The sequence below is a fragment of the Melospiza georgiana genome, chromosome 12, assembly GCF_028018845.1.
Source record: "Melospiza georgiana isolate bMelGeo1 chromosome 12, bMelGeo1.pri, whole genome shotgun sequence".
NCBI lineage: Eukaryota > Metazoa > Chordata > Aves > Passeriformes > Passerellidae > Melospiza > Melospiza georgiana.
In genome coordinates, this window is record NC_080441.1 from 16223391 (window position 1) to 16249004 (window position 25614).

The 25614-nt window shown below is 50.0% G+C and overlaps 1 protein-coding gene across 1 annotated transcript in view; it reads right to left on the reverse strand.

Annotated features, from left to right (window-relative positions):
- LOC131088383 (gamma-aminobutyric acid receptor subunit alpha-3-like) overlaps positions 1-25614 on the reverse strand; it is a 120576-nt gene that overhangs the window by 77815 nt on the left and 17147 nt on the right. The window contains exon 2 of the mRNA XM_058032397.1: positions 1679-1762. The gene's annotated coding sequence lies outside the window, so the exon portion shown is untranslated. The remainder of the gene's footprint in view (positions 1-1678; positions 1763-25614) is intronic.

The window sequence follows — 25614 nt, forward strand, 5'->3', positions numbered from 1 at the left end:
GAACTCTGGCACAGTCCAGGGGCTCATGGCTTTGAGGCAAAACCTTTCTTACGGTGATCAAGGTTAAAATGTGGCTGTCACCACATTATTGAAGAGTAATCTCTCAAAATGGAAGTACAGCAGCCTGGGAATACCTTGCTAATAATTAACAAAGACTTTCCCTCCCATCAACCTGCTCAACAAGCCAGAATAAAAGTCTGCTTGCTTTTAGGTCGGTGCTGCAATGCCCTTGAACAGAATGGAATTGCAGATTTGAGCCCTTCAGCAGCCAAGCAGGAGGGTCCATCCTGCAGGTGCAGGCTGGAGCAGGAGATTAGGGATGTGCAGCAAACCTCCAGGGCACACAGCTCTTGGGGACAAATCCAGGCCATCCCCATTCCTCCCACCCTCCACCCAAATCAGCATCCAGGGAAGGGCTGAGCCAGGGCACAGCTGACCTTGTCCAGGATGAAAGGCAGGAGGGCAGCGTGCTGGGAAGGACAAATCCCAGTAACACCTCCCCCAGGGCCACTGGGAGGCACAGAGCCCCCCAAGGACCAAAGATGCTCGGCACAGGGAGGGCAGCGCAGTTACAAATGTCCTGTTCTCCCTGGCCATTGGAGAAAACAGGACTCAGTGCCGGGCACAGCAGAGTCCTTTGTGCCAATCCTGTGTGAGGGGGTCCCTGCAAGCTGCCATCCACTTTGGAGCCCTCTCCAGCTGCAGGCACGGCAGCCAGCACAGAACAAAGACACTCTGCCTTTCCCTGGAAGCTGCTGGTCCCTCACCGCCGAGGAGCACCATGATGATGTCCTGCTTCCCAAAGAGAAGGGAAGCAGGGAGAGGAAGGCTCTTTTCTCCCTTCTACCCTTAAAGCACCCAGGGACAGCTCTGCAGCTTTACAGACCAAACTCCTGTCCCACTCTCCTGGTGTCACCTTTTCTCTCTCCATCCCCACGTGGCAGCTGCCCCTTCTCCCCGCCCGCCCGCTCTTTGCAGCCGGAGCAGCGTCAGAGCCGGCAGCCGCGGTGCTTTATTAGCCCATCTCCATGGCAACTCGCCTCCGGCTCCACTCGGAGAGACCCCCGGCTCCTGCTGCCATAAATCAGCCGCCCTCCCTCCTCCCCGGGCAGCCGCGGGGTCACGGGCTGTGCCAGCCCCCCGGCTGGGGCTGCTCTCTGCCATCTGCGGCACCACCGCGGTCTCACCCCTCAAGCCAAGCCTAACATCCATCCAAAGAGGCAGCGTCCAAAAGCTGGTGGTTTGGAGCCACCCGCACCAACCAGCACGGAGCTGGAGCTCTCCTTTGGGCAGGAGCAGAGTCCCCCACCATGGCACCGTGTCCTTCCCCTTGGGAAGGCAGTGCTGCCCCTCCATGGCCATGGTGAAGCCCTCAAAGCCTGCCCTGAGGGGACAAAAGCCACCTAAAATGCTGTGCTGTCCCAAGAGCTGTTTTACCCAGCACAGCTCAAACCAGGTGAATACAATCTGCTGGTCCCCACAAGAACAGACTTTTCCCGCACACATTTTCCTCGTGGCAAGGGGGTACAGGACATGCTCCTTTCACCTTCTCAAACACACAGTAAAACCTCTTCTTGCTGCTGTAACTCCCCCTCTAAACCTCAGAAAATGGAGAGAGCTTTTGCTTTGCATCCCACGTGTTATGCAGATTGTCACTTCATCCATAAATTCCACTCACCTGATAATGCTGGGACTAAATCCTGACAAGACAAATACGAAGGTGGCTCCTGCCACCAGAAGTTCAGGTAGCTGAAGAAGCAGCCTGGCAAAGTAAAAGAGAAAAATGATCTTTTTCAGAAGCAGTTGGGGCACTGCAGGCTGTACTGGTGGGAAGGTGATGGGCTTAAGGCACAGCCAGCCAGTGGCTCACCTAAAATCACTCACAATCCACAACCAAACATGCACTAATGGAAAAGATATTTTTTTCCCTCACCTTTGCACATTCCCTGAGAGGAACTGATCAATGTATCCACTGATATATAATCCCAAGGGATGCCTGCAGTGTTTCTACACAAGACCACAATCTTTGTTGCTTTAGCTGAGGCTTCCAGTGTATCTGAGGGTTTACCAATAGCTTAGACAAGCCCAAGGAAACCCAGCAATGACCATCAGGATGGCTGTAAATCTTCATTTCACACAGATGGTCAACATGCATACCAGACAACACCTCACAGAGCTAAAAATCCCTCCCTGCGAGGCACTGCAGAGCTCAAGGGCTGTGTCTAGGCAGATCCTGGTAAAGCAGAGAGCTGGAGTCTTGTTTCTATGACAAAACGTGCCATCCAAATCTCCAGAAGCCAGGTCCAACTCCATGCAGAAGTACCAGAGCTCTTTTAGCAGGGGGAGCTGTCTTGAAATTCAAAAGCTATGTGCTGGCATTGGAACAAATTCATAAAAGCTAATGAGCCTGAAAGAGACTGTATTTGTCCTGCAGTCCCTTGGCAAGAGCAAAAATAAACCTGGAGAGAAAGACCTGTTCACATGCTCCCTGTTTTCTGTTCTGCAGCTACAACAGCAGCGTCAGTTCAAAGATCCCCCTGTGGAGTCATAAGGTTTTCGATGCCTCAGCATTTCTATTTCTAATGTTGCACATGCTTGTCAACTCCAAATATTCTGAAACAATTTAGGTACCTAACACCTAAATCAAGTGCTTACGAAGGCTGCCTTTGAGAGTCCCTGTTTGTGCTTGTGTTTTTCTGATCCAGGGTCCTTCTGAGTTTTTCTCTGCACCCACAAAGCTGTGAACTCAATTTTTATTCAGAAGGAACTGAGTGGCAGGGAGCCAAAACCTAGAACTTGAAACAAGGCCAGATATCAGGAGGTTCACACTAAAAATTGCTGGGGTTGACAACGGCAGCTGAAGCGTTTGGAAAATGCCCTCTGTTCATGTTTCATGCAATATGTGATAGCAGGTCTTTGTTCCAAACACTCTCCTCAGCAACTCAGAGGAGACCCTGGTCTCATCACAGCTTGATAAACTGAGCTCAGTTTACATCAGCAGCCTTCTGGCACCAAGATGCTGCTGAGCTTCGGGTGCAAAGGCCTTTAGGAGAATAAATCCCCAAAATCCCCAGGGAAGAATGAACTCTGGTGCACTCAGGACCTACCACATCTGGACTCTGAGTGTATTTCTCTCAAAACAGCCATCTCAGGCTCCTCTCCATCAAGCAGGAGAATCACCCATGCAGTGTGGTTGTGGACAGAGCCTGTCAGCAGCAGAGCAGAAGGTGCCCAAAGACCTCAGCTGAACCTGCTCCTGTAACAAGCGCTCTAAATGTCACCACGCTGCCTGTGCCACGGTCTCTGGAAGGATTCAGATGTTGTCATGTTTGGTGAAGTTTACAGGGATCACAGGAAGGCTGAGGCAGAGCCTAACAGTGAATTAGCTGAAGAAAACCAGCAGAGACCCAGGTAAGAAGTGCTCTTAATGATGTTAAGGTGCCTGCAAGGGCCAGGCCATGCCAAGCCCTGGCTGCTGGAGCCACCCTCATGGAAGCCGAGGTTGACCTAGCAGCTCAGTGGTTAATGAAAGGAGGAACTTGGTGTCCGGAATGGCTACCTAGAGCAAAGGGCAGAGAGAGTTAAAATAAAAAGGTGGGTATTTATTAAAGGCCTTTAACAGGCACACCTTGGGCAGTGCAGGAGCCTGGCAGAGGCTACACCCAAGATGGACAATGGTCACGAGTTCTTTGGGCTGATATGAGTTTGGTCTATTTGCATATCAGAGGTTCATTCCTCAATTACATCTTCAGGTAATTCACATTCACATTCCCTCAGTTTGCTTCCCCCTAATTAAAAAAAGAGAATTGTTTATACTTTTTGGGGCTGTGATGATATCCTTGGCTCTCAGGCCCGGAAGGATTGTTCTGTCTGACCAAACTGAAGAGAGCTTCCCAACACTCTGTATGGAGTTCAGAGCTTCACACTAATGCAGTGCAGGACGTGAAAAATAAAAAAGCTAAAGCTTAAGGCATCATTCTCAGAAATGGTTAGTGTGTTAGCCTTCTCCTGGCAGAAAGGCACAACAAAAGGAGCAGGTCAGAGCCCCAGGACTCTGCTGTTACACACACAGCTCCTCATGCTGCACAGCTGGTGCTGGGAGACTTATGTAGCCATCAGTGCAGCTCCTGGCCTTCCCTCACTTCCCCACGGCTGATGGAGACCCCCAGTCCCTGGAGCACACTCAGTCACGTGCATTACACACCCCAGCAGCAGTTTGCTGCCAGAACTGGGCCAGCACTGAGGCAGGCACGAGGCTGTGGTGCCAGGGCGGGCAGTCGGAGCTCCTCCCTGGCACAGCGCTTTGGAGGCTCCAGCTGGAGCTGTGACTGCACGTGTACAGCTGATCCTCAGCCTCTGCCAGGGCCTGCCAGCTTCAGGAGGGGCTGCTTGGTGTAAACAGGTCACAGACAAACAGCCAGGGGAGTTGTGCTTTTGATGACAGGAAGGAGGAGCAGAACAGCTCTGCACGGGAGGAAGCGCCGCAGGGCACGGGCACAGGCAGATGTTCTGCTGCTCCCAGTGCCTGGCACTGGGACATGGAGCCTCTGGAAATGCAGCCTGCCTCAGCCAAGCAGGGAAACACAGACCCAGGGACATTCAGAATGAGAAAAGAGATGCTGTAACTTCCCCCAAACCAGCAATACTCACAGCAGGCCAAGCTGTGTGATCCAGAACAGCCCTACACTGCAGGAAGCCCTGAAGCTGCTTGGGCTGTGTGGTTTCCACTCCACATCCCAAAACCCACCAGCATTCAGTACGGGGAAACTTAAAACAGCAACTTCTCCTCTGTCTTCTCCCTCCCACAGCAGCTGAGAGCACTTTGGATGGGACAACATATCCAAATACTCAGGTTAGCTGTTTCCCTCCTGTGGGGTGCTGAGCTGTTCTGGTGAATATTCCACAGCAGCAGGCAGAGTGAGTGGGGGTCCTGGCTCTGAGTGAGCACCAGTGCTGACAGAACCCACCTGCATTGAAGCACCAATCAACTAGGAGTGCATTAAAGCTCCACACTACAAAAATATAAGAACTTTATGACTTCCTCCCCATTGACAGACTAACCTATATTTAAATAGGAGAATTAATGCTAGAATGAGTAACCAGGGTCCTCCCTCTACAACAAGCTTACATCTGTACATTATTAACAAATCACCAATATATAACAAATCAAACAAGCAGAGTATTAAATATCTTGTTAACCTGACAGAGGAGCATCCTGTAAGAAAGATTATGCAGAATTCACCTGCATTCACCTGCTGGACTTGGGCCCAGCAATGTAGAGAGCACCAGGCTGCAGCATCTGAGCTCCAAACTTTGCAGGATTCACTCAGAGGTTCTGAGCTTTACTTTGTTCCAGCTGATAGAAGAGGAGAGGATAAAATGGCCAGGATCCTTTCTGCTTCCCCCAGTCCAGCCAGCCCCACCATTAGGGAGGAGAGCTCCTCCTGTCTGGGAGCCAATGCACACACCACCCTCTTGATTTGTAATTAGTGGAATAAGAATGCTCAGTCAGCTGGGAAATCTGCCTGAGTAAATGACATCCTCAAGTGCTTTCTAATCCAAGGAAGGCAGCCTCTCACTTCACTGAGCTAATGGGCTGCAGTGGGGGGCACCAGAATTTCTCCCATGGACCCACATGCACCCAGGAACGTTTCTGTAGCTAATTCTCCAAGCCAGCAGCCCCAGCTGGGCACCTGGGAGTAGCTGCAAGGTCCTGCCAAGAGTTTGTGTCAGTAATTAATCTGCCTCAGCCTCACAGCACTTGCTCCCTCCTCAAGGCACAAACTGTTTAAGGAAAGGGACTCGTGGGTCAGGGGATTTGGGAGCTCCAGAAAGCCCAGAGGCAGGTTCAAGGGCAGCTGCAGAGCTATTTCTGTGGGACAGGACTTGAGGAGTGAGAGAACAGAGGTTATGAGTAAAGGCAGGAGCTGCACAGCACCTGGCAAGCCGCACACTGGAATATTAACTAAAATAACCCTCTGCCTCATCTCTTTTAAATTCAGGTGCACAGGGGAATCCATCAAGGTAATTTATGGTGTGTAGCTCCTGAAATGCCAATCAAAGGAAGCCCAGAGTAACAAGTGTGTTAAAAGGGACCTCATTGATCACTATCTCCACAAACACAGCCTTAATTCCTTCAATCCTGGTTAATCAGGCTACTTTGTTACTTTTCTTACACAAAGGATCAGTGGGAAGCATTAGGCATTAGCTATGCAACCCCCAGAAAGCTTCCCAGGTGATGGAGGTGGTGTTTGGTGGTGTGGAACATCTCCAAGGTCCTCAAAGGGCCCCTGACAGAGCTTGTCAGTAGGACAGGGGTTTTTCTCCCTCTTCCATAAGTGGAAATTTCTCCACGCACAAACCGCCAAGATTTGATGCAAACCTGACAATTAGCAGATGCAGAGATGATAATTAGGAAGGCAGAGAGAAAAGAAAGAGCTCTGCTGAATTCCAGGAGCCCACAGCCCCGTTGCACAGGGGGAGCAGGCTCACGTGTTCTGCCAGCAGCAGCAGCAGAAGGGACCTTGGATCTGCAAATCTGGATCCATCCAATGTGTCAGGAGCTGGGGCAGGGAAAGAACCACCCCAGCCCCTTCTCCTTCCACTTCCTCTTTAACAACACAAGCTGGCTTTCCCTAGGTCTTTCATGAGGTATTTTTGCTCTTTATTTGCCAAGGAAGCCCCTCTGACCTTTTTGCATGGGCTGGTGTGCTGCTGCATTGCTGTAACATGCTGAAAAGGGTTGGGATAGCAGGAGGTAATGCACAGATCAGGGCTAGATCTGCTCTTATTAAATATAATAATTACCGATCTGGAAGAGGGAATAAGCAGCACATTAATTAAGTTTGAAGAGGATCTGAAACAGAGGAGCTGCCAACAACAAAATTGAAAAAAATTATATAAAGAGGAGGGGAAAAAAAAATCAAGTGGGAAGAAAGCAGAACCTATGAGAAGAAAAGACACTGAAGAGAAGCTGTGGGGGAAGGAGGAGGTTTGGCTCTACTTTACCCCAACAGCCCCAGAAGTCTTTACTTATTTCTGCTTTTTTCCACAAAACCAAAGCAACCCTCAGGCAGAAAAGGCCTTGGCAGACCATTGCAGGAAGAGAAGCCCAACCATGTTTTTTACTTCAACGCTCTTAGGAAGGAATGGTGGAAGCTTTGTCCCCATATGAGGAAGCTTTTACCAGAGGGCCATTTTGTCAATCTGCAAAGATTCATCCAAATTCAAGCTTTTTTCTGCAGGGCATGGCAATAAAGTTCAGCAAGGCAGCCCTGCAATTCAGCCCAACACAATATGAACACAAAATTTCACCCCTTCCTGGTTTTTGGAGAGTGTAGGGGTTTAGTAAAGCAGTCTCAGGATGCCAAAGAAGGCAGGGAGGGTCATCCTACAGTGTGACGGTGTTCACAGGGGTCCCAGGTTGAGGGAAGAGATGAGGATCTGACTCCATGTTTCAGAAGGTTTGATTTATTATTTAATGATATATATTACATTAAAACTATACTAAAAGAACAGAAGAAAGGATTCCATCAGAAGGCTTGCTAAGAATAGAATAGCAAAGAATGATAACAAAGGTTTGTGGCTTGGACTCTCTGAGCTAATTGGCCTGTGACTGGCCAGTAATTACAAACAACTAACATGGGCTAATCAAAGATCCACCTGTTGCATTCCACAGCAGCAGATAATCATTGTTTACATTTTGTTCCTGAGGCCTTTCAGCTTCTCAGGAGGAAAAAATCCTAAAGAAAACATTTTTCATAAAAGATGTCTGTGACACTACAGGAAAGCTTCTACTGAGCAGAAGGGTAGCCTGGTGAAACTACAACTTCCCCAGGACTCAGAAAGTCCAAATGATCACCCTCAGAGAGGCACAGGCTCATACTCCTCAATCAAACTGCAAAACAAAAGGGCAAAATCTCCCTTTCCCCGCCCTGCCAGAGGCAGCATTTCCAGCTTCCCTGTGGCTGCCTTAAAGCAGTTCCACATTATGCACTCCAGTGCAGAACACTTTGTTGAGGATTAAATCTACATCCAAAGGTGATGTTTCAGCCGGCCTGCCCTGGGATTGCCAGTAGAATGACATCACCACTAATTAATCAGCCTCTGTACAGACATTTCTCAAATCCCCTGGATTCAAAGCACAGCAATTAGTCACATATTCCAGCAGGAATTGCCACCTTCCTTTCCACTTGCACTGCTCTCCCAGCCCTCGCTGACATCCCGGCTCTGGGGCTGTGCTGCCGAGCCAACCCAGCATCGATCCACAAGGAGAAGGATCACATGGCACTGCCTGGAGTCCATGTCATTATCCCTGATGGAGCGTTGGCCAACGCCACCATTCACAGGAGCAGAAACGCCAGGCACAAAGGAACATACATTTCCCCTGCTGCTGCAGGGAGCTGGGCTGCGCTCAGCCCTGGAGCAACCCTTTAAAAAGCACACACTGAACACCCACAGTGGGAATAAACCTGAATACACTCAGTGTCCAGGGAGGGCCTGAGTGCAGAGCTCCCTCTTCCTTTAGGATTCATCCTCCAGTGTTGTCTTATATATCAAGAGTTCTATTGTCATTATAGTGCAAGGATTCCATACCGCCAGAGCTCCATACCTCCTCAGTGTTTCTCGTAGGCAGCTCCTCCAAGCACTGACTCCTCTTGGTCCTTGTAGTAGCTATCGTCTCCAGTTGGCAGAGGGTTATTTTAGTTAATATTCCAGTGTGTGGCCAATCCACTCTTTTATACCACTTATTCTTATTGGCTACAGGTGTGGCCTGTTAACACTAGGCCTGTTCCTAATCTTTAGTAATTGGTCCAGCTGCAGCTCATTGGGGATAAGATTACATTCTACACCACCTTCATTCACCCATACTGTGTCCCCCTACACTCCAGCACCTTTGTGCCAGGAGGCTACTGCTGTTTGGGGGCAGCTGTAACTCAGCTCCGCTTTGCCAGCTGTGGTGAGAGCAGGGTCTCCTTGGAGTTGGCACAGAAAGCTGAGGAAGGTATTTGGAGTGGTGGGAAGACATGGAATAATTGAAAGGGACAGGAAGGAGTTCAGTGGCTGACAGCTCTACCTGTGAGCACAGGGATTTTGGGATTGGTGGGGGAGGCAGGAGCAGCTCAGAAAAGGGCCACACTGGTCAAATGCTGGGTTGAAAACACGGGATTTTGGGTCAGAAAGAGCAGCCAGGCCACGTGGGGAGGGGACCAGAGCCCATAAACATTGTGATGGCCACAAGTGTCTGCTGCCAGCAGCCTGTGAAGCCTCTCCAGAAGCAATATCCACGAGGTCAGGGAGTCAAGCACTGCAATCAGGAGTGCCAGCGTTCAGAGCAGCCCCCTGTGCCCTCACACACAGACAGAAGAGCAGCAAATTACCAGAGTGTTTAATTACAGAACCCCCTTACCCCCCTCCCAGCACCTCCAGCTCCTGCAGCCAGCCAGATGTGTGTCCCAGATGGAATTAGCACAATGCAGGAGCAGCAGTTCCTGTTTACAGGAGCTGCTATTTGTAGCTGATAAGCAGGGACAGACAGCCATGAAGATGCAGGAAAACAGGGGATGCTCCTTTGGGAGGGCACAGTGTGGCAGCAGGTGCTGCCTCTGGCTCTTACAGAAGGATTTGATCCCAAGTTTCCATAGGGAGCCACTTGCTTTGGTTCCCAGAGGTGTAAGAGACATCCTGGGTCTGACCTACAGCTGTGCCAGGCTCCCCTTACTCTTCCTCAGGGGCAGCTGCCCTGCAGAGAACCCTCTGCTGTCACTGGCACATTTTCTGAAAAATCCTCTTTGCCCAGGATTTTGTCCTGGGAAGCTGAGAAGCCTCAGAGAAAAAGGAAAACAATATTATCTCATTTGCTTCTCCTGTGTTTGCTGCTCTGGAATGTGGTTGGAGATTGTTTATCCAACATGTGAATTGTTTTAACTTAATGGCCAATCACCATCAATTGTGTCAGGACTCTGAGAAGTCACAAGTTTTTATTATTCATTCCTATTAAGCCTTTCTTTTTCTTTAGTATAGTTTTAGTATAGCATAATATCATATCAATCATATCATGCCATCATATCATAATATATCATAATATATTATATTAATATTATTCATTCTTGTTAAGCCTTTCTTTTTCTTTAGTATAGTTTTAGCATAATATAATATAATATAATATAATATAATATAATATAATATAATATAATATAATATAATATAATATAATATAATATAATATAATATAATATAATATAATATAATATAATATAATATAATATAATATGTATTTGTTCTTGTTAAGCCTTTCTCTTTCTTTAGTATAGGAATAGAATAGAATAGAATAGAATAGAATAGAATAGAATAGAATAGAAAAGAAATCAGCCTTCTGAGAACATGGAGTCAGATTCTCTCACCTCGTCCTGGGGACCCTCACAAACTCAGCACTCTGGAGTTAAATATTCCAAAATCACAACACCAGAGATCTCCAGCTTGACAGCCAAAAGCATCCAGTGCTCCCCTGCTTGAAGCTCTGCATGTCAGTTTTCACAAATTTAAAGAGAGGCTAAAAATAACCTGTCTTCCAGTAGTGGTGGTGTGAAATTAAATTCATTACCATGTGTGAAGCACTCTAATACAATGGTGATGAGTACTACCCGGAGCAGATTGTACAATAGGGAAGAGAAAAAACCCTAAAAGCCACAATGAATGTGAGTGCTCAGGGAGGCAGAGGTGCTGGGGAGAGGAGCAGTGGGGGTCACATAATTGGGCTGTATTGATGCATATGCACAGCCAGGGATGGGGTAAGGTAAGAGAGGCAGATTCAATTTTCATCTCCCTGAACTTCAGGCTTCACTGCTAAAACGTTTCAGTAACATCAGGATGCACAGCAGAGAAAAGACTTGGCAAAGAGCAGAAGGTTAAAAATTAAGGTAGGAAAAAATACCCCCAACCAAATAAAAAAAAGCACAAACAACAGAAACGCCACAGAAAAACAGCAGCAAAATACCAAAGAAGAGCCCCAGCACCACAAAAGAAAAATTTTAGGCCAAAAAGACTAATAGAGAATACCAGGCTTGAAAAAAAGCTCAGCTGCTGACAAGGAAGCACAACTTCTTGAAAAGGCTGATCAAAGAGCCAGTACTTCATTTGCTCTGAACCCCTGGCTGTAAAATAAAAGATATCCAGAGTGTCGAGGTCAGGGGAGAGGAACAGTGGGCACAGGTATGAAAGAAGGGCTGACATCCATAAAGTCCTGTGAAAGCAGACTGCAGACATCCTCAAAACCATGAAAAGCACCCCCAGGAAGCTCTGCTAAGCCGCCCTACAGCTGCCACACCAAAGAGGACACACCACGGGCTCTGGGGAGGATTTTCAGCCATCTGATGCCTTTGCCTGGCTCGGGATTCGCAGCTGCGGCTGGAGCCTGGCAGAGCAGCAGCCAGCTGTCCTTGGCCTCCAGCCCACAGCAAACACATCTGGAACAGCTGGGGATGGCCAACTGCTGCTGGCCAGGAGAGGATTCCTCATGTGGATTTAATGTCCTGCATTCCATGTGATGGTTTTGATGGGGAGTGTGGAGCAGCCACACGTGTGGTCACAGAGCAGCATTTGGGTGGCCTCTGCTCTGGACATGCCATTTTGTGCCCATGGAGCACAGCAGAGGCTCCCTGGGCCACCTGTAATTCTTGGTTTCCTCAGGGAATTCAGCCCTTCGCACCTGAGGCTCCTGCAGGCAGAGATTTCTTTCCATCCCAACCACCCTCAGATAGTTTGGTTTGATTTTTTATGCCCCATCTTCAGGGCACCTTGCCCCAGACACCTCTGTGTTCCAGTAGTTTGTCTCCTGTTCCACTGAATTTTTTTACCTTTCCTCTAAAAAAAGAAAAAACCCAACCATTTTTACTTTAAAAATGTAAAATGAAACTTTTGAAAAATCCACTTTTTTTTCTGTAAGGTTTTATGTATCCACTTAAGGCTCTCTACAAGCCAGACCAGCAATAAAAAAGATGAATTTTTCAGAGGAAACAGAACAATCTCTTTCAGCTCTTTTCTCCTTTTTATCCTTCTATTTTCACCTGAGTGACAAAGAAGTCAGAATATTTGAGCAAGTAGTTACTGCCTTAGTCCCTTTCTTCACTCCCATTTTACCAGCCTGAAAAGCAATGAGAGGTTTTTATCACTTTGAGGGAGGTGGAAAGGCCTGGTAAGTCTTCACATTAGAAGGTTAAAAAAATAAACCAGAACAAAAAAAGCTTTGTCATGTGAAAATGGATGAGAAACCACCCATTTGAACCAGGTTCAACTCTTGTGCTAAGACATTATTCATGTAAAAAAAATCAAAAAAGAAAAAAAAAAAGAGAGGAAGGGGGTTTAACTTGCTGTTAAAGATACTTTTTTGAACCTGGGCTGATAGTAGGAACCAGTTTTCAAAGTAAAACTGCAAAAGCAAACCACAGAGCCCCCAGAGCCAGGCAGTGCTGAGCAATAATTGGTGCAGAACAGGTCCCAGCCCAGCCCTGGCTGTGAGGAGGGGTCTGAGGAACACCCTAATTCCATGAGAGGTGTTTCACAGGGATATTGCACCCCTGGGAAGCTGCTCAGGTGCTGGGAGGTGACAGTCCTTGCTGTTGTGACATCTTTTGGTGAGACCCCACCTGCAGAGCTGCCCTCAGTTTTGGGATCCCAGCAAAGGGAAAACCTGGAGCTGCTGGAACCAGTCCAGAGCAGGCCCCAGGGGGATCAGAGGGATGGAGCAGCTCTGCTGGGAGAGCTGGGATTGCTCAACCTGGAGAGGAGAAGCTTTGGGGTGACCTCATTGTGGCCTTCCAGGACCTGAAGGAGCCACAGGAAACATGGAGAGGGACAATCGACAAGGGATGGAGTGACAGGACAATGGGGAATGGATTCAAACTGTCAGAGAGCAGGGTTAGATTGGATATTAGGAAAATATTCTTTATTATGAGAGTGGGCAGGTGCCAGAACAGGTTGCCCAAGGAAGCTGAGGCTGCTCCATCCCTGCAAGTGTTCAAGGTTGCATGAGGCTGGGAGCAAGCTGGGATAGTGGGAGGTGTCCCTGCCCATGGCAGGGGGCTGGAATGGGATGATCTTTAGGGTCCCTGCCAAACCAAGGCATTCCATGGGTCTGTGATGAGAACAGCTACACATTTCCCTGCACTGTCCAGGGCAGTGAAACCATACCTGGGAAAGTGTTGGGCTGTGCAGGACCTCTTTGCTCTGGCTCTGATAATCAGTAGAACACCCTGTGTCAGGAGACTGGAAAGGCATCCCTGAGAGGGAGCTTGCAGAGGGATTCCCTCAGCTGAGAGGGAATTCACACTCTGAGAGCCTTGGCAAGGCTGGATCTGGAAGCTGCAGCAATACAGATGCTGTGCAAGCTCCCTGTGGGCCTTTTAGGCAGTGCCTGACTCAAATGGAAATCAATGCGAGCCTGGAGTCAACTGCTCCAGAGAGAGAAATCCCCGTGCATTGCCCAGCCCTGAGCCCGGGGTGCTGTCCCTGGCACAAAGTGCTGTCTCAGAGGGGTCCAGGAGTGCAGGAGCCACATCCAGACTGGGCTGGCCCTGACAGGCACTGCCACACATGCCTCTGAGCAGCCCTGGCATCCCAAGTGTCTCACAGGACATCCCAAGCTGGAAGGGACACACAAGGATCAAAGTCTGGCCCTGCCCAGGACACCCCACAGTCCCACCCCGTGCCCCAGAGCACTGCCCAAAGGCTCCGTGAGCTCTGTCAGAGCTGCTGTGAGCGCTGCCCTGGGAGCTGTTCCAGTGCCCAGCACCCTCTGGGGGAAGAACTTGTCCCTAATACACAGCTAAACCTTCCCTGACACAACTTCAGCCATTCCCTCGGACCTGTGATGGGTCAGAGGTTGGTGCTGTCCCCTGGGAAGAAGCTGCAGGCCTCTGAGGCCTCTGCCCTTCTCTGGGCTGACCAGACTGAGGCCCTTCAGCAGCTCCAGACCCTTCAGCACCCTGCAGCCTCCTTTGGGCACTAACAGCTTCAGAGCCCTCTTACACTGTGCCACCAAAACTGCCCCAGCACCTGAGATGGGAGCAGAGGGGGACAATCCTGTCTGTGTCCTGGCTGGCGCTGCTGTCCTTGGTGCCCCCAGGACAGGGCTGGACAGGGCAGTGCCAGGGCTCGCTGCCCCCGGTGCCCCACATGTCCCCTGTGTCCCCTCTGTGCCCCAGCACAGGGCAGTCCGTGCCAAGTTCACTTTCCCCTTTGTGCCCCAGCACAGGGCAGTGCCAGGCTCACCGTCCCCTCTGTCCCCTCTGTCCCCGGTGTCCCCGCCCGTTCCGCGGGGTCTGGCGCCCCCTGCCCGCCGCGGGGGGAGCGGCAGCGGCCCCGGCCCGGCGCGGATGGCACAGAATCCATCAATGAACCGGGCCAGGAAAAACCTCTAGGATCACCGAGTGCGGCCTCCGAGGGGTCATAACCTGGTCAACCGCACCATGGCACCGAGTGCCACGTCCAGTCTTTGCTCAAACACCTCCAGGGATGGTGACTCCAGCACCTCTCTGGGCAGCCCATTCCAATTACCCTAATTGGTCTAATCACCCTTTCTATGAAGAATTTACTCCTGATGTGCACCCTGAACCTCCCCTGGTACAGCTTGAGATCCTGTCCCTGTGATCCTGTCCCTGAGATCCCGTCCCTGTGACCCTGTGCCTGTGATCCCGTCCCTGTGATCCTGTCCTGTGACCCTGTCCCTGAGATCCATCCCTGTGATCCTGTCCCTGTGACCCTGTCCCTGTGATCCTGTCCCTGTGACCCTGTGCCTGTGATCCATCCCTGAGATCTCGTCCCTGTGACCCTGTCCCTGAGATCCATCCCTGTGATCCCGTCCCTGAGATTCGTCCCTGAGATCCATCCCTGTGATCCCGTCCCTGTGACCCTGTCCCTGAGATCCTGTCCCTGTGACCCTGTCCCTGTGATCCATCCCTGTGATCCTGTCCCTGAGATTCTGTCCCTGTGATCCTGTCCCTGTGATCCTGTCCCTGTGACCCTCTCCCTGTGACCCTGTCCCTGTGATCCATCCCTGTGACCCTCTCCCTGTGACCCTGTCCCTGAGATCCGTCCCTGTCCCCCAGGAGCAGAGCCTGTCCCCACCCGGCTCCCCCTCCTGCCACGGAGTTGTGCAGAGCCATAAGGACCCCCCTGAGCCTCCTTTCCTCCAGGCTGAGCCCCCACACCTCCCTCAGCCTCTCCTCACGGGATTTGTGCCCCAGACCCTTCCCCAGCTTTATTCCTTCAGCAGCTCCACATCCCTCCTGGGCTGAGGGGCCAGAGCTGGGTACGGGTGTGGCCTCAGCAGCGCCGAGCACAGGGGGACAAACACTGCCCTGGTCACACTATTTGTGATGCCAGCCAGGTGCCACAGGGTTTCTGGGGTTACCTGGGCACTGCTGGTTCATGTTCAGCCCCTACCAACCAGCAAACCCAGGCCCTTTTCCTCTGGGCCACTTCCCAACCACTCTGCCCCAAGCACTGCACGAGGTTTTTGTTTTAGGACAGGCCCCTCACAGCCCCAGCCCACTGACAACAGCTTACTGGGCAGCAGCAGTGACCTGGGTGTGCAAAACCACATATTTACACCTGCAGAGAATTGATGGAACTCCCTGGTTCCTCAGGAGGGAGACTGCTCTCAGAGCTACTCTCCAGACTCCAGTAGAGACAGACCTCTCCAATGAGACAGACACAGAACAGCTTCCCTTGCTCCCCTCCTATCACACAGGGCTTCTGGCAGCCCAGGGCTCCCAGGGTATCTTTGCCAGGCTCACTTGCTCATGTGAAAAGCTGTAAAACAATAGCAGTGTCACCTGCAGACACGTGCCACAGCTGGAGAGGTCACCCAGAGCATTCCTGGTGAGTGGGAATGCCCACGGGAGACCTCAGCCTTCCCTTCCCAGATGAACTCCCACTTAAACTGAAGCTTATTCAAGCATTTGCATCCCAGTGATGCATGAAAGTGTCCCTCTGCAGGTAAAGTGACTGTAAGATGGCATTTTCATGTATCTGGGATGTTTTTCCAAGCTGAGCTATGGATAGTTGCCTCTTCAAGCTGTTGCTCCTCAGTAGATTTACAGTCTACAGAAGATTTAGAGTTACAAGCTCTGCTGCTCCAGCCTGCCCACCTCCCCAGCAAGGTGAGGAGCAAAGGCAGGGGGCTAAAGCCCACCTGCAGGTCTGCACAAGTTCTCTGCCCACACAGCTGTCCCAGCTGGACACCTGAGGAGTGGCTGGCTTTGATTTGGAGGGATGGAGAAGCACCATTTCCCTGCCCCTGTGCTAACACCCCACAGGAGCTGGTGGCACGTCTGACCCTGACACTGCTGAAGGAAAGGCTCCCTCACAAAAAAAGCTTTATTTATCCCAAAAAAGCTTTATTTATTTATTTATTTATTTATTTATTTAGCCAGACCCAGGCAGCAACTCTGCACCAAGCCTGGGCTAGCACCAAGGGCTCCCTGCAAGAGGCTCCTTGCTCTCCTCACACCCACTCTGCCCCACAAGTAGCAGGGCTCATGGAATGGGGTCAGTCCCCTGCCTTCAGGGCCATCCCCACATCTTTCCTGGTCCTATCCCTCTGTTTGCACCTATTTTAAGCTCCACAGCCCTGCACCAGCCATACCTTCTGGAAGCTCTGCAGAGGCCCCATAAAACTGTGGGGTTTGTTTTCCTTCCCTTCTAGAACTCCTTGGCTACTCACAGCTTTTGGGTTGAAAAGCCTTGGCTTCATCTCCAAAAGGAAGATCATTTTTTTAAGAACTGTTCAGACAAAGTGTGACATAACAGGGTATCTATTTCTTGAACAGAGCTGTTTCCCTGCATTTGTTTGAAGTCTGACCTGATTATTCCTGCAATTGTATTTTTAATGCTCATCAGGTATCCTTGGAGAAAATGGAGAGTCACTTTTTTTAGATCATGCATATGTAATCAGACAAACAAAATATAGCTCACCTGCCCTGTTCCTCCCCTCCACAGCAAAAAAGCACATCATCCACCATTGCTCCAGAGAAAGCAGCAGCTATTCAGATGGGACAGAGCACCAGTTTCTGACCTGCCTTGGGCACTTCTGGTGTCATCTATCCTCACTGTAGGGACAAATGCTGCCCTCACACTGGAATAAACAAGAGTTGTTCCCCTACTCATAAATGCTTCCTCCAGCATTGCTCCCACATAGTTCTACACCTTTAATCCAGCTTTTTAAGGTGGCAATTTCAACTCTATGGGTACTTTCAGTCCTGTTTTACACACTTTCAGTCCTGTTTTACACAGTTTAATAATCACTGCCTGGACCAGACAGAGGCAGGGACCATCGCTGGTGGTTGGCGCTCAGCAGCTGTGACCTTGGCACGCCCGTGCTGCTGAGAGGAGAGGGGCACTCACAGAGCAGGGCACGAAGCAGCAGCAGGGCAGCGCTTTGTGCCTGGCTCAGCAGCTCAGCCAGCCCAGCCCAGCATGAACCTGGGACATTCAGGTTCCAGACAGCCTGTGAGCACATCCCAAACCCCTCTGCAAGGCTCAGTGTGTGGCACAGCTCCAGGGCACACAGCAGCAGACACAGGGAGTCCCTGGGGTCAGGAAATGTCCCTCCTGCAGCTCAGCTCAGTGTTGGGGAAGATGAAACAGGAAAGCCTTATAAATATGATTGCCTGGCAAAAGATTTTGAGAATATGGAAGCTATAAGCAAAATCGAAATGAAAGCAAGCTTTGAGATACCTCAGTTACTGAACAATTGGAAAACAATGGCATGGCCAGCTGAAGGTGATCCCCTTTTGATGGAACAACACCCTCTGCTTGCAGACAGGCCCAAGGGTCAGAGCAGACCCTGCCAGCTTGGCAGAAGGGGCCCAAAGAGGAGTTTTTAGGGTTTAAAATGTAACACAGTATGGTAATGTAATGATTCTTATAGGCTGTATGGAAATGCTGTAGGATTTGTATATTGTACTAGATTGGTTAGTGAGAATTAGAATATTCAACACAGAAGATGATTTATTGTATTGTAACAAGAACTTACCTTTACTTTTCTATGCCCTTAGCTCTTACCTCTTGTCTCTTAGCTCTTGCCTTTTACGCTCTTACCCTTTTACTGTTACTCTTTCACCCTCTCATCCTCTCTCCCCCTCTCTCCTCTCTTTGCTGCTCTGAGCTGTGTTTGGCAGCTCCCAGCAGGGCCCTGCACCCAGGCCCTTTGCAATGAACCCCAAATCCCAGCAGGGCCCTGCACCCAGGCCCTTTGCAATAAACCCCAAATCCCAGCAGGGCCCTGCACCCAGGCCCTTTGCAATAAACCACAAGTTCCAGCCCTGGCTGCAGAGATCTCTGTCTCTGTCCATCCTGACCGTGCTACCCCCATCAATCCTACAGCTCAGCCCTCCATGAGGTTCCATTTCCCAGCTTGGCTCCACCACAGACCAACATCCTCACCCCATTCCTGCCATGAAACCCCCCAGGCAGGCAGGGCTCAGCAAAAGGGCAGCTCCACACTCCCATCTCAGCAGCAAGAGCCACAGAAAGCCCTCCAGACCCAGGCAGAAAGTTTGAGCTGCTGCAGAGTGCTGCCATAAGCAGAAACCATGGACACAGGCAGCCTCCTCAGCTCATCAATCATCAGGAGGGGGCAGAGAACTAGTCACCATCTCATCAGTTAATTACAACTGTTAATCATATTTTCATTAACCTGAAATGAAGCTGCCAGCACTGCCCCTCTTCTCACCCCATGGCCCAAGTGCCATTTCTCAGAGAGCAATTCTCTGCAGGAGGACATGCTCTGTCCTTCACAGCACACATCTGGCCAGCCATTTCCAGACCTGTTATCTTACCTCTTTTCCACATCTCCGCATCTGGCCAGCCATTTCCAAACCCCGTTTCCAAACCCTCTTTTCCACATCTCCAGCCCATCCCAGGCCTCAGCAGGCACCCACATCGCCTTTGCCCTGCAGGAAATGGGTTCAGCTCCCTCATAGTCTCCTAAAACTGCTCAGGATGGGTTCCTAAGGTCCTGCAAGGTCTGTGCTCTTGGCTGTCAGATTGCTGCCACACTGAGCATGTTGCTACAATAACATGCCCCATTTCCCACTATTTTTTAGAGACTACCTGGTCTATAAGCCTGCTCCTGTAAAGCATTTTTAGTTCTCCCAGTCTAGCTGTAAACAGAGCTGTTGATGCCATACTCCGTGGGACAGACAGGAGGGGCAGGAGAACCTCGACCTGCAGGGCAGGAGGTCACACTGCTCAGTGTCCCAGGGGCAGCTCTGCACCCTCCAGCTCTGCTCCTGCTCCCCCTCAGCCTCTACTCCTGGCTCTCCTCAGGAGAAAGGGTTGATTAGTGTTAATTGAAGGCTTTGGATGCCACACCTTCCCCCAGGGTACACAGAAATAATGAGCACTGTGACATTTGAGGTCCCCTTTGCCTCTGCTGTTACAGCACTGTGCCTCAGCCCTGCCTGAGGGGACAGCTCACCTCTGGGGTGAGCAGGGAATCAGCATTCCCAGGCATGATCTGCTCTCCTTCCCTGCTCCAGCACTAGAAATCCCCTTTTCCAGGCTGGGGCATCACACCCCTCATGTCTGTGTGCTCTGGGAAAGCACAGCCACCCCAAGGCTGCCAGGCTCAGGGCACCAGCTCCATGGAGATGCATTTACCAGAGGAAGGACAAGAGAGCAATCACAGATCCTGGTCCTTCTGCTCATCTTACTCTGGGCTTCAGCCTTGGCCAGTTATGGTGACTTCCATTCTGAATGCAATAGATGAGTAATGTGATGATTGACTTTCACAATTAAAGGCCAAAAATCATGTAAAATATATGTTAGGAGAAGTTTTATAGATTTATAATTATGTTTTACCCTCCCTTGTGTTGTTATTGTGGGGTGCCCTGGGTTTGGGACATTTGAGAGGGTTGGCTCATTACTGTGGCAGCACCCGAGCTCCAATCAAGGTGTCGGGCAGTGATCTCCACGCCTGGACAGGGAGAAGGAGAGGATGGACACAACTTTGGGGCAGCTAAAGGGTTATAAGGCAAAACCTGCGCTGTGTGGATGAACATATGGTGGGAAATTCCTCTGCTGCCAGCTCTGTAATATTTTCTTTATTCAGTCTTCTGTTGTATTTATGATAAGGTTTTAATAAATCTTTTATATTTTTTTTAAAGTGAGGATCATTTCTCACATGAAGTAGGTGCCCTGAGAGGGAGTGGTGACCACCCTGGTCCAAGCCAAGCCCTGCAAGGGGCAGGACAGCACTTGGTCAGCCTCAGAGCTGTCACAGTTGAGACAGCCACAATACACAGAGTGTCACCACACAATTCCAGAAAGATTCAACCACACAGAGTGACACCAAACCACGTCAGAAGGCTCCAGGTGCCTGCCCAACATCATCTCACCTCAGAGGGTTTCAAGCATCTGCCCTTGTTCTTCAGCCCTGCCCTTTACACCCCTCATGTTGATGCCCTGCCCCGTGTGCCCTCTGCTCCCTTTGGTGGTTGCTCAGCACACCTGGGCACCCCATGGCTCACTGCTGTCAGTGCTGCTCACAGCTGTGCCCACTGGGGATGGGGCTGGGCCATCCCATCCCAGTGACCCCAAACTGTGCCTGCAGCCCCATCCCAGTGACCCCAAACTGTGCCCACAGCACAGCCCCATCCCAGTGACCCCAAACTGTGCCCACAGCCCCATCCCAGTGACCCCAAACTGTGCCCACAGCCCCATCCCAGTGACCCCAAACTGTGCCCACAGCCCCATCCCAGTGACCCCAAACTGTGCCTACAGCACAGCCCCACCCCAGTGACCCCAAACTGTGCCTGCAGCCCCATCCCAGTGACCCCAGACTGTGCCTACAGCACAGCCCATCCCAGTGACCCCAAACTGTGCCCACAGCACAGCCCCATCCCAGTGACCCCAAACTGTATGCCTGTCCCAGACTCCTCAGGTGGGGAGGCTGCACCTCTTCCTCCATTTGTTTCACCTCTTCATCCGCTCCTGACATTTCAGAGTGAATTCAGCTCTGCCTGACCACTCCCTGCAGGCCTGGGAGGATGTCAGGAACCAGCCAGGGAAGGGAGGAGAGCCAGCACCAGAGGTTTCAGGCTCTGCAGGTGCCTTTGCCTCCCTCTCCTGTCTCCCTCAGCCTCCAGGAGCCTCAGATGTGCTAAGCAGCCTGTGAAGGTGTTAATGGGGAATGGATCACCCCTGCCACAATTGTGATGCACCATGGCACCCAGGACAGAAATGAGATATAAAGTATGTACTTACTCTCCCAGTGTGAAAACTGCTGGGTTAAATATAACCCAGGCTGCTGGCTCCAGGAAGCGTGGCTGATCTCTTCATTTGATGGCAGAGTGCTTGCTTTGCCAAACAGCCCTCAATCCCCACGGAGCCGGCAATTCCCCCTGTGCTAAATGTGCATTTACATTACCAGGTACCAGAGAGGTGCATAAATTGCTTTCTTTATATATATATATGTGAAAAATGTGTACTTTATGATTGGCTTTTTGCAAATATTAAAATGAATATTATATGTGTTATGTTAGAAAGTTATGCTGTATTAATTTTCTTAAGTAGTGTGTTAAATATAGTTTTAGGTTATAACATAATGTTAAAATAGAAACTATGTATGTGGGATATTTTTTTAGGAAAGGAATGAGGTACTCACACCAAGATAGCAGCCACAGGACACCTAAATCTTTCAGAGAAAGAGAATTTATTGCTCCATTATCAGAAGAAACAAACTTCTTCCTGCCTCGCTCAGCCCTGAAGACCTCATCGGGATTCACAGGAAGAAGTTGACACTGATCAGACAGAATCCTGTGTTTGAATGGAATTTATGCATCATGTATGAGGTGTATGAATATGCAACAGTCTGTTGCTTTTAAGGGTTAATCCTCTGTTAACGTGGGTCCTTTTTTGGGTTTATTTTGTCCAGAAAGTGGTATCTGAACTGTCCATAACTCTTTGTTTCTGTTATCTTATGTTGTCCTAATCCAAATTGTCCAAATTATTATTATTCTAATTATATTGCTATTTTATAACCATTTTATTATCATTACACTTTTTTAAATTTTAAAAACAAGTGATTGGCATTTTTCACATATATATATATATATATATAATTTTTTTTTCTTGTGAAGTGTCCCAACCCAGCCTCTCACCAGCCAAGCCTTGCTGTTGTTTTTTGTGCAATTAGGTTTTTGATGAAGCAAAAGTCACCTTGGTTTCTGCAGGTGCAGAATTGAATGAAGGAGGTGCAATGAGTGGTCAAGAAACCTTCACCACCTCCCTGGCAGCCTCAGGGCAGCACAAAGCAAATAAAACACAAGATTGTTACTGGTTAGGGCCTGTGGCAGCCTTGAGAATTAGCATCTGCCTTCCAGTAAGATTTTAGGCAGATTTCCTCTCCCTTTTGTGGCCTCTCAGGCCTCAGACAGAGTCTTGGAGTTACAATAAGCTGCATTTTTAATGCCCCATCCCCCTGACAGCATGGACTGCTTGGCACCCACCCCAGGCCTTTCATGGGATCATTTGTAATCCCCTGGGCTGGAGGGACAGCTCTGGACATCCCCAGCAGCTCCCAGTGAGGGTTAAATGCCAAATGAGCACTCCCAGGAGCCACAGAGCTGCTTTTCTACAGTAGGATGCTGCAGGTGCTCACACCACCAAAAATGAAGCTGCAGATGCAAAGCCCTCCAAATTCAGCATAAAGCTGGGTTAGTCTGACCCAGGGGGAGGAGAGGGGAAGAAGGTGAGAAACAAGGCTTGCTTGGAGGATGCAGAAACACTTCTCTGCCACAAGTGACCTCCAGAGCTTGAAGTTAGCCAGGGGAAAAAGTCACAAAGCACACACTTTTAATGGCAGCACTGCATTGCCTGATACTGCATTCCATGCCTGTTTGCATAGGATCTTCTGTTTACAAGAGATCTGTAAATCAAAATACAGCCCTTCTAATGAGCTGGCCCTGCCAAACACCTCCTCTGCCTTCATCCAGCTGAAGGCTCATCAGCTGAGAAGTGTCAACCAGCTGAAACTTCAGGATACCCTAGATAGAAAAAAAAAAAAAACTTATTCAAATTATCCTTTCTGGCCTCAAACTCCAAGAGCTCAAACCTTCTTTGAACCCTCATCAAAAGTGAAGCCATTTCTTGTAGCAGCCAAGCTAGCTGCCAGCAGCACAGGAGCACACCACTCACCTTAAAAAAGGCAGCATTAATATTTACTGAGTGAGTGCAGGCTGCAGAACAGCTCTTATCTGTGCTGGTTAATTGTGCCAGCTTTAAGAGCAGCCCAATAAAGGCATGTCAGCAAGGCTTCTTTTTTTAAAGAGTGTGCCAGGGGATCTTGTTGTAAGTGAAGATCTTGGAGAAAAGTGAGGAGATTCATTGCATTAAGTGCTCAGTGTGAAAGTGGGTTAGACAGACCTGCTCTCCCTGGGGGGCTGCCTCTGCCAGTCACCTGGGGAGAAGGATCTGTGAGAGACAAGCCAAACAAGCCTCAGCACTACCCACTGAATTTAGGATGGTTCTCCCCCTCAGCAGGGAGCACTGGGTGGGTGGGTGGCATCCTCAGCCCCCTGTGTCCATTGGCACAGCTGGGTGAGGACATTCCACAACACAGGGCAAGCTTTCCCATCTAACCCTTCATGCTGTTTGTGCTCTTGGGCCTGAGATTTGGAAAATTTGTCCTTGGTCCCCAGCTGGAGCAGGAATTGTTTTGTCTCCCTGCTCTGTGCACAGAGCTCACCATCCCCTCATATGAAGCCCAGACCCACACACTAAAGCAGCACAGAATCTGAGAAATAGAAAAGCTGAAACCTGAGGCATCAGTTCCCACTTAGTAACCCCTTCTGCCTTTTCACCCTCATGAGAAAAGGACACAAGTGTCTCCTCACCTATTCAGATGCCAATCCTGGGGGCACATCTGCACCACCACTGTCACTGCTGGGACCAAGGTCCCTTCACAGGTTCCCTGTTTGGCTCCCTACACCCCACACTCTCACTGCCAGACAATATTTTCTTACTGGCCCCATTTCAGGTTTCCCAAGGCAGAGTCTCAGACATCTGGTTCTTTTATTTTAATTGTGGCAAAGCAACACAACCGCTCAAGGCAGGGAGAGATTCCAACAAAGCAACCCCTGCCCTTGCAGTCTGTGCACCCATTCCTCACACACCCTTCATGTGTCTCTTGGTCCCATGGGGATATTTGTTCTCTCTGGGTTCTTCAGAATCTCTGTGAGTGCCACAGCCCACACTCCATTGCACTACAGCTCCAGCATCACCTGCCTCCAGCCAGTCCAGGTCATGGTCTGGAGAAACCCCGAGGAGCAGCTTCCAACCATGCCAGCCCACTGAGGAGGCACAGCCTCACAGGGCAGCTTTTTATGCCCATGGTGTTTTTCTATCCCTTCATTTATGGCCCAGCACTGAGGCAGGGAGCAGGGCAGGCTGCACCCCCTGGCAGCAGCACCCCAGAGCCTGCAGCCTCGCTGCTGGGAGAACTGGGAGCCACAGGGGCTGATCAGCCTTGTTTCTCCACGAGAGCTTTGAAGATGCAGGCAGCAAAGGGGGAAATTTCAACTCACCTGAAGCGTTTTGCTAAAAATAGCTGCTCTTCCCTCGTCACAAGCTGGCATTGGGCTGCTGTAGTATTTTAAAGGGAGGTTATAACATAGAGCCTCCTCCTCTCCCCCCCCCTGAATCTCTGAGCAGCAGCTGCAGCACATGCACACACACACACATTACAGCATGCTCAGCACCCTGGCAACCAGGCTGCTCTCAAGGCTCATCGAGTGGTAGGTCCAGCTCAAAAAGCAAAACCCAGCCCATTTCTATGGGGCAGTAATTGCTCACGTTCCCTCAGCCCTTTGCAGGGGAATCACAAAACTCAGCAGCTCACTGCAGGAGGAGGGAGACTAAAACAAGAGGCAGAAGCAAAAAACAATCCATAATTACAGTAAAGAATGAAAAAACCCAGGCTCTGCAGTGCCTTAGACCCATCTCTGAGGGTATCTGCTGACACTCAGTCCCTCACCACAGCCCAGAGACCTCTGCCCCACAGTTCTGCTGCCAGGATTAACCCAGCCCAACCTAGGAGACCTCCCACAGAAGCACAGCACCTATCAATCAGTAAATATGCTGATTGGGATGTGCAGGTGATTAATTGCAGGTGATTTTACTGCAGTCTGTGGGGTGGGTACAGAGGTTCTCCCCAGTATCACAGGAGGCTGTAGAGGAGGTGGATGCTGGCAGCAGTGCCAGGGTTGGTGCTCCCAGGCCCAGATTTTGTTCCTTCTCAGGCTCTAGGTGAACACAGCCCTTCACCAAGATATTCAGAGCTTAGAATAATTCCTCAGCAAGCACCCCACCTGGAGAGCAAAGCCTTCCTCTCTCATGCTCTGGTTTTGAAACAAGATGTTTTTGCAGGAGGGTTTTAAAGTCATCCAGTCAGCTACAGATCACCAGTGGGAGATGATGTTTGGGCTAATGCTCAACTACATCTCCTAGGGCAAAGGCCAGTGAGAAATACTGCAGGAGAGCAGGCAGGGAGGGAGAGGAATTCCCTGAGCAGAAATTATTTTGAGCACAGAAAGCTGCAGAGCAGTGTGGAGC